Below are 6,146 nucleotides of genomic sequence, written 5' to 3'. Positions count from 1 at the left end.
AACAATCTCTTTGACGTTACATCGCTCAGAGTTAATAAAACTTTAATTTCAAAAATGAAAATAATTTAAAAAGACCTTATCAACTCATGGTAATAAATGCACGGAGAAGAGGCTATTTGCAAACAATTGCTTTGTCATGACAACGAACGCTGAACATGAATTCCAACCATGATTGATTGGTCAAGACCAAGATTTCACACAATGGACATTGTTTATCGGTACTTTTCTATCCAAAATTCATGTATTAAGTTTTGATGTAATATTTGTAATTCTCATCGGATTTTGTCAAATGTCTTATCGTTTGTAGTTGTAAGTCTTATTTTTTCTGTTATATTCGTGTGTTATGGTAAAGATAATTAATCATCCAGTTCATTTATTAGATTTTAGTTCGGTTCAACTAAATTCATTACTACCACAATTTGATATCAATTAGTATTGTAATTTTCATTTTTATCAATAAATGTTATATCAACATTACAAACCTAATCTTGAATTCTATCCTAATTCTATCCTATTTTTGGGAAATCAAGTTTTAGAAAATTCAAATGTGTCGTCACTTAAATTTGTGCGTTTATCGATTTAGCTAACGCGGTTGTGAATTTTTATATGCTGGTTTTTTAGAATTGAATGCTTCTTTTTGTAAATTTATTGGGTGGTAAAAGCGTTGACCGAAGTACATTTTGTATGAAGCGCGGAAGCGCTTCATTCTAAAAATGTACGCACGGTCAACGCTTTTACAACCCTATAAAGTTTCAAAAAGAAGTATTCAATACTTATAATTACATTTTTTTAGCTAAAATCATGAAAACACGATTTTTATCCAGTTTTATTTAATTCACCTGTGCACTTTTTTGTGGGACCTCGTGTTATCATGCATGATAAATGTTATTGTCTGATGCAATTGTTTACGGAATAACATGTTCGCCAATCAGAATAACGTATCATAATGAAACTTACATCTAATGTAATTATTTAAGCATGTAGAGCAAGACTTTAGTTGATTTGCTTGCTTTTTTTTTATTGGATAATCATTATGATAACACCCAATTTAATTCAAATATTAAAAATACAGTTTAAACTATGCCTAGTCATATTGTTTAAAAATGTCAATCTTATTTACAAAGTTTGTATACACAATTATACAAACAAAGCAAGCAAGCCAACCAAAGTTTTGCTTTACATGCATTAGGAAATTAGCTGTAAAGCCTTAATTTAGCCGACTTGCTCAAACAATAGATAAAGTAAGAGAAAGATTTGATAAAATTTAACTTACGGAGGAAAGTTTGGTTTTAAAACACTCTAATAAATTCAATAGAAATAACATTTATTTCAAATGTATTCCATTTAGTTTCTTATAAAGCGTATAGGGATCTTTATCCTTATTTTTTTATCCATTTCATGACACTTCACCACTAATTACGTACTACATCTTGATATAGATTGCACCTTTGTTTTCCCGTTTAAAAGGTTTTACACTGGATCCCTTTATAACTTGCTGTTCGGTGTGAGCCAAGACTCCATGTTGAAGACCGTATGTTGACGTATAATGGTCTACTTTTATAAATTGTGACTCGGATGGAGAGTTGTCTCATTGTCACATACGACATCTATATATGGCTCAAAAACGAAACGAGATGGGATAAAAAGGGATAAAAAAATCTACGCTACTTTTTTAATATATTTATAATGGGTTTAATATGAGTCAAAATAGAGTAAAATAGTGGGTCGTATTTGGGTTTAAGCGTCACGCCGGATTGCCGATTTTTTGCAAGCGTGACAGGTGAAAGTCAAATGATTGTGTAGTGAAAAACGGGAAATGAAGTCTAGCGGGACACGGATAATTACAAAAAATTAGAACTGCATAGTATAAGCGGGATGCGGGAATCTGACAAAACAATACTAGTAAGCGGAATACGGGAATCTGCGAAAACAGTAAGCGGGATCCGGGATCAGAACCCCCCAATGAGACCCCAGAATAAGATATTTTTGTATATTCATCCTATTGTTACAGTCATGCCTTCAATAACAAATGTATCCAGTGCATGCATTTTTTTTATATTTTTGGTCCCTTTTTCAACTTTGTGGGGTCCAAATTTATAGACAAAAGTCCTTTAATATGGATATTTGGAATTCGTTGACATGCTGAATCTAACCGTGTATCTAGTTTGGGGATTGTTTGCCTAGTTGCTGAAATAGCCCACATAGAGTTCCAAAGGGTCTAAAATCAACAAAAATGAATTGTAGCATGCATTTCGTGTACAATAACCCAAATGTGCATGGTTTTACCTCTGCGATAGTATCCATTCGCGGATCTAGAATTTTTCATAAGTAGGGGCCCACTGACTGCCTAAGAGGGCCCCCTGCTGTCACGCTCCAGTGATTCCCTATATATGTTAAAATCAAGGAGAAACGTAATCGTAAGAATACAATATGACATTTTGAGAATCGCTTTTGTTACAAGTTTGAAAAGCTATATATTTGATGAGGAATGAATGAGGAGTTTGTATTTCAATTTGAAAATACATGTATCATAAATCCTAAAGTCATCAACTAAGTTTTTTTTCATTTGTTGCAAGTGCATTCATCACATAATTCTACAATAAAAATTCCTCGCATCTTTGAAAATTCTACATTAATAATGACTGCACTAACAGTGATAATTCATCGCATCTATAGTTAAAATGGATCGCTTTCAATAATCGATATGCTATATTATGATGCTTTTATAACACTTATTTGAACTTTAATGCTATGTTTGTATATTATAAAGACATATCACAATGAAAATATGTTAAAACTTTACTTAAAATCCTTTAACTTGATATTTTCAAAACGTAAACAAATACAGTTTTCCCATGATCCTTTATTCTACAATAGACATACCCGCATATAACAGTAAAAATGAACTAGCTGGATTCGCACTTTATATACACTGGTTTAGGTTATTCATCTATCCGTTTTTATTTTGAAGTTAGTCGCCGTTTTTATCATTTATATCTATTATATAGTCATTTTATAAAAATTTACTGTTTGCAAAATTATGAATCAGTCTAAATAATAAGGATGTTCTTATCCCAGACAGAAAAAACCTAGCCGTAATGGGCACAACTTTTTGGAACTTTTTGTTTTTCGCTTCCGCGCTTCATACAAAATGTACTTCGGTCAACGCTTTTACACACCAATGAAGTTACAAAAAGAAGCATTCAATTCTTAAGTATGCTGGCGTTTGTTTTTGTTGCGCTCCATTGTTCCTGTTGTTCCTTTGCTTTACTCTTACATTTAATTCGTTTCACTCAGTTTTAGTTTGTATTGCGGATTTGTTTTCTCTCAATCGATTGTTATTAACAGCGTTGTACTATTGTTGCCTTTATTATTGTTCAGGGAAGTGTTTTCGGGAACGTGGTTTTGTTCTTTTTTCACTATGTTGCTTATTTTTTTTACATTTCATTCCTTCCTTTTTTGAATCTTTTTCTTTTTTTTTAAACTCGCAAGTGTAACATTTTATATGTTATTACAATTTTATGCAGAACTTTTACAAATTGAAAGCTTATTTCATGATATATTTTCAAAATAAACCCATAGCAAGAAAATCGTAGTCTGTCACGAACCGAGTCTCGCTCCTTTGGGAGTCTCGCTCCTTTAGGAGTCTGTGTGATTCTTCAGTTTATAATTTATTATACCTTTTTTTGTGTGTTCTAAAAAAATCTGGATTTATAAGAACAGAATATCGGTCAACTACCTTGACCTCTACTTTTCCGCTTTACATGATATACATTTGACGGGAACTTTTCAATAAAACTCTCATCATCTGCTGCTTATTTTTCTTATTCATTCATTCATCCATACAACATTGTTATTATTTGTACATCGAGTTTTATTGTGAATTGTAATGGGTAACTTGTCTTTCTTCATAAGTATTTGGGAATTAACAAACAAATTATGTACACAAAATAAACCATACACGCCTTTTGATATTAAATTTAAAGTCATTTAATTATTCTTTTGACGTACATCTCTATACAGACATTGTCCTTCAATGAGGATTTTGAACTACATATAATATACATTGATTCAGTGTCTGTTCGTAGGGATGTTTTAAATGTAATGAATGATAATCGGTCATTAAATTGAATCAAATATCGGAAACAGGAATGCCTACCATTTAAAGCTATGACTTACATTATTTCAAAGAAGTAATTTTTTCATGCTAACATTTCAGTATAAGAAAGTATGGATATCAAGTTAGCAAAAATGAAAACAGCTATTTAAGTATGAACTAAGACTGTGCTTCGAAGTAACGATAATAAACTCATCATAGATACCAGGATTAAAATTATGTACGCCATATGCGCGTTTTATCTATTAAATAATGACACTCGAATTAAACCAGTAAGAAAGGATATATGATACACGAAGTTGAAGAGAATTTAGAACCCAAAATTACGAAAGATAAATCTACTCATTAGGGGTAATGTATATTTGAATATTTCAAATATAACAGATACCTTGCAGTACATTTTATTTCAATAGTATTAACACATTTAAAATACCCTCCTCTAACACATGTATGTTTGTTTCACAGAAAATCGTGGTCACAGTCAATACAAATATCTCGTTTTATGAAAACAAATTCGAATCAAACCTTTCAGTCATGTAATAATTTATCTCCAAGAAGTGTGACAATTTTTGATTTACAATAAAGTTGTTTATGGTTTAATGTGTATTTCGTCATGTAATCGTAAGCTTTTATTTAGTCATGAACGTTTTATAAAGACTCCCGAATTAACAAGAAATTTGCCCAATTTCTCATCTCGACGTTTCACTTTGTAGCTGATGATACTTTACTAAATATTTCAAAGTACGGCGACTATCTATATCATGAAATCAAAATAAGACTAAATCAGCAGTGAGCGTTGGTTAAAAAACCACAATTGATGAAGAAATAGGTGCTTTTAGCTTTGACTTTGTGACATTTCTATACTAGTGTTTCCAATCAATGAACCAATCGGTAACGAAACATATGCTCTTACAAGTAAAGTAATTTTTTCGAAAGCGTTACGGAATTCATTATGAGTGGCGGACCGTTACGTAATATTTGTATCATAAATGCTCACCGATATGCTCGATGTTTTGTAGCTGACAAATTGTCCTTTTTAATACTTGTCACCAAATGATACTGATGATGTCTTTCCATCGGCAAGTTGACGGGTGTCACTAGTGGAGCTTGAATTCCTTACAATTTCAGAGCACCTGAGTTTATACATTTCTTTGTGCTGCTTTTTTAGTTTGGTTTTATGAGTTGTCTTTTATGCTATACTTTATTTAGTGTCTGTGTTTCATCAGTAATGGTTCTGTCTATTCTTTTTCCTGATTATTGTTTGCCTGTTCATTTTAAAAATTAAAAATAATACTTGTTAAATTGTATGTTACCCAAGCACTTTTATATAATATATGATGTCATCTCACTAATTAATTAATCTTTGGTGACTATGTTGAAGCATCTATCCTACCAAACTTGAAATAAACGATACAACAGATACAGTTTAGTCTGACTCATATCTTGACTTACATTGAGAAATTGACAATAAGGGGGTTTGAAACAAAACTTTACGACAAAAGAGATGATTTCAGCTTCCCAATTGTGAAAAAAAGTAAGATCACAAAAATACTGAACTTAGAGGAAAATCAATTCGGAAAGTCCATAATCACATGGCAAAATCAAATAACAAAACGCATAAAAAACGAATGGACAAGAACTGTCATATTCCTGACTTGGTACAGGCATTTTCAAATGTAGAAAATGGTGGATTAAACCTGGTTTTATAGCGCTAACCCTCTCACTTTGATGACCGTCTCGTTAATTCCGTTATATTTACATTGATGCGTAAACCAAACAGACACAATAAATAAAATAGTCAAAATATGGGTACATCAGTCATCATCGTATAACAATTTGAAAAGGGACAATTTAACAGAACAAAAAACATCTATCTACAAACACATTCATTGATTTGTGTGTCTGACGTCAGAAATTTTTTTATACGTCACATAAATTTATCGTTCAATGTGCATGCAAACAATTTTAAAATTTACATAGGCAATGTTAGCATGTAGGGTTAATAAATCAAAAGTATGTAAGAATAAAT

This window comes from Mytilus galloprovincialis, chromosome 9 (assembly GCF_965363235.1).
Source record: "Mytilus galloprovincialis chromosome 9, xbMytGall1.hap1.1, whole genome shotgun sequence".
In the NCBI taxonomy this organism is placed as follows: domain Eukaryota; kingdom Metazoa; phylum Mollusca; class Bivalvia; order Mytilida; family Mytilidae; genus Mytilus; species Mytilus galloprovincialis.
The sequence above is the reverse complement of the archived record's forward strand: the minus strand, read 5'-3'. Positions refer to the sequence as shown.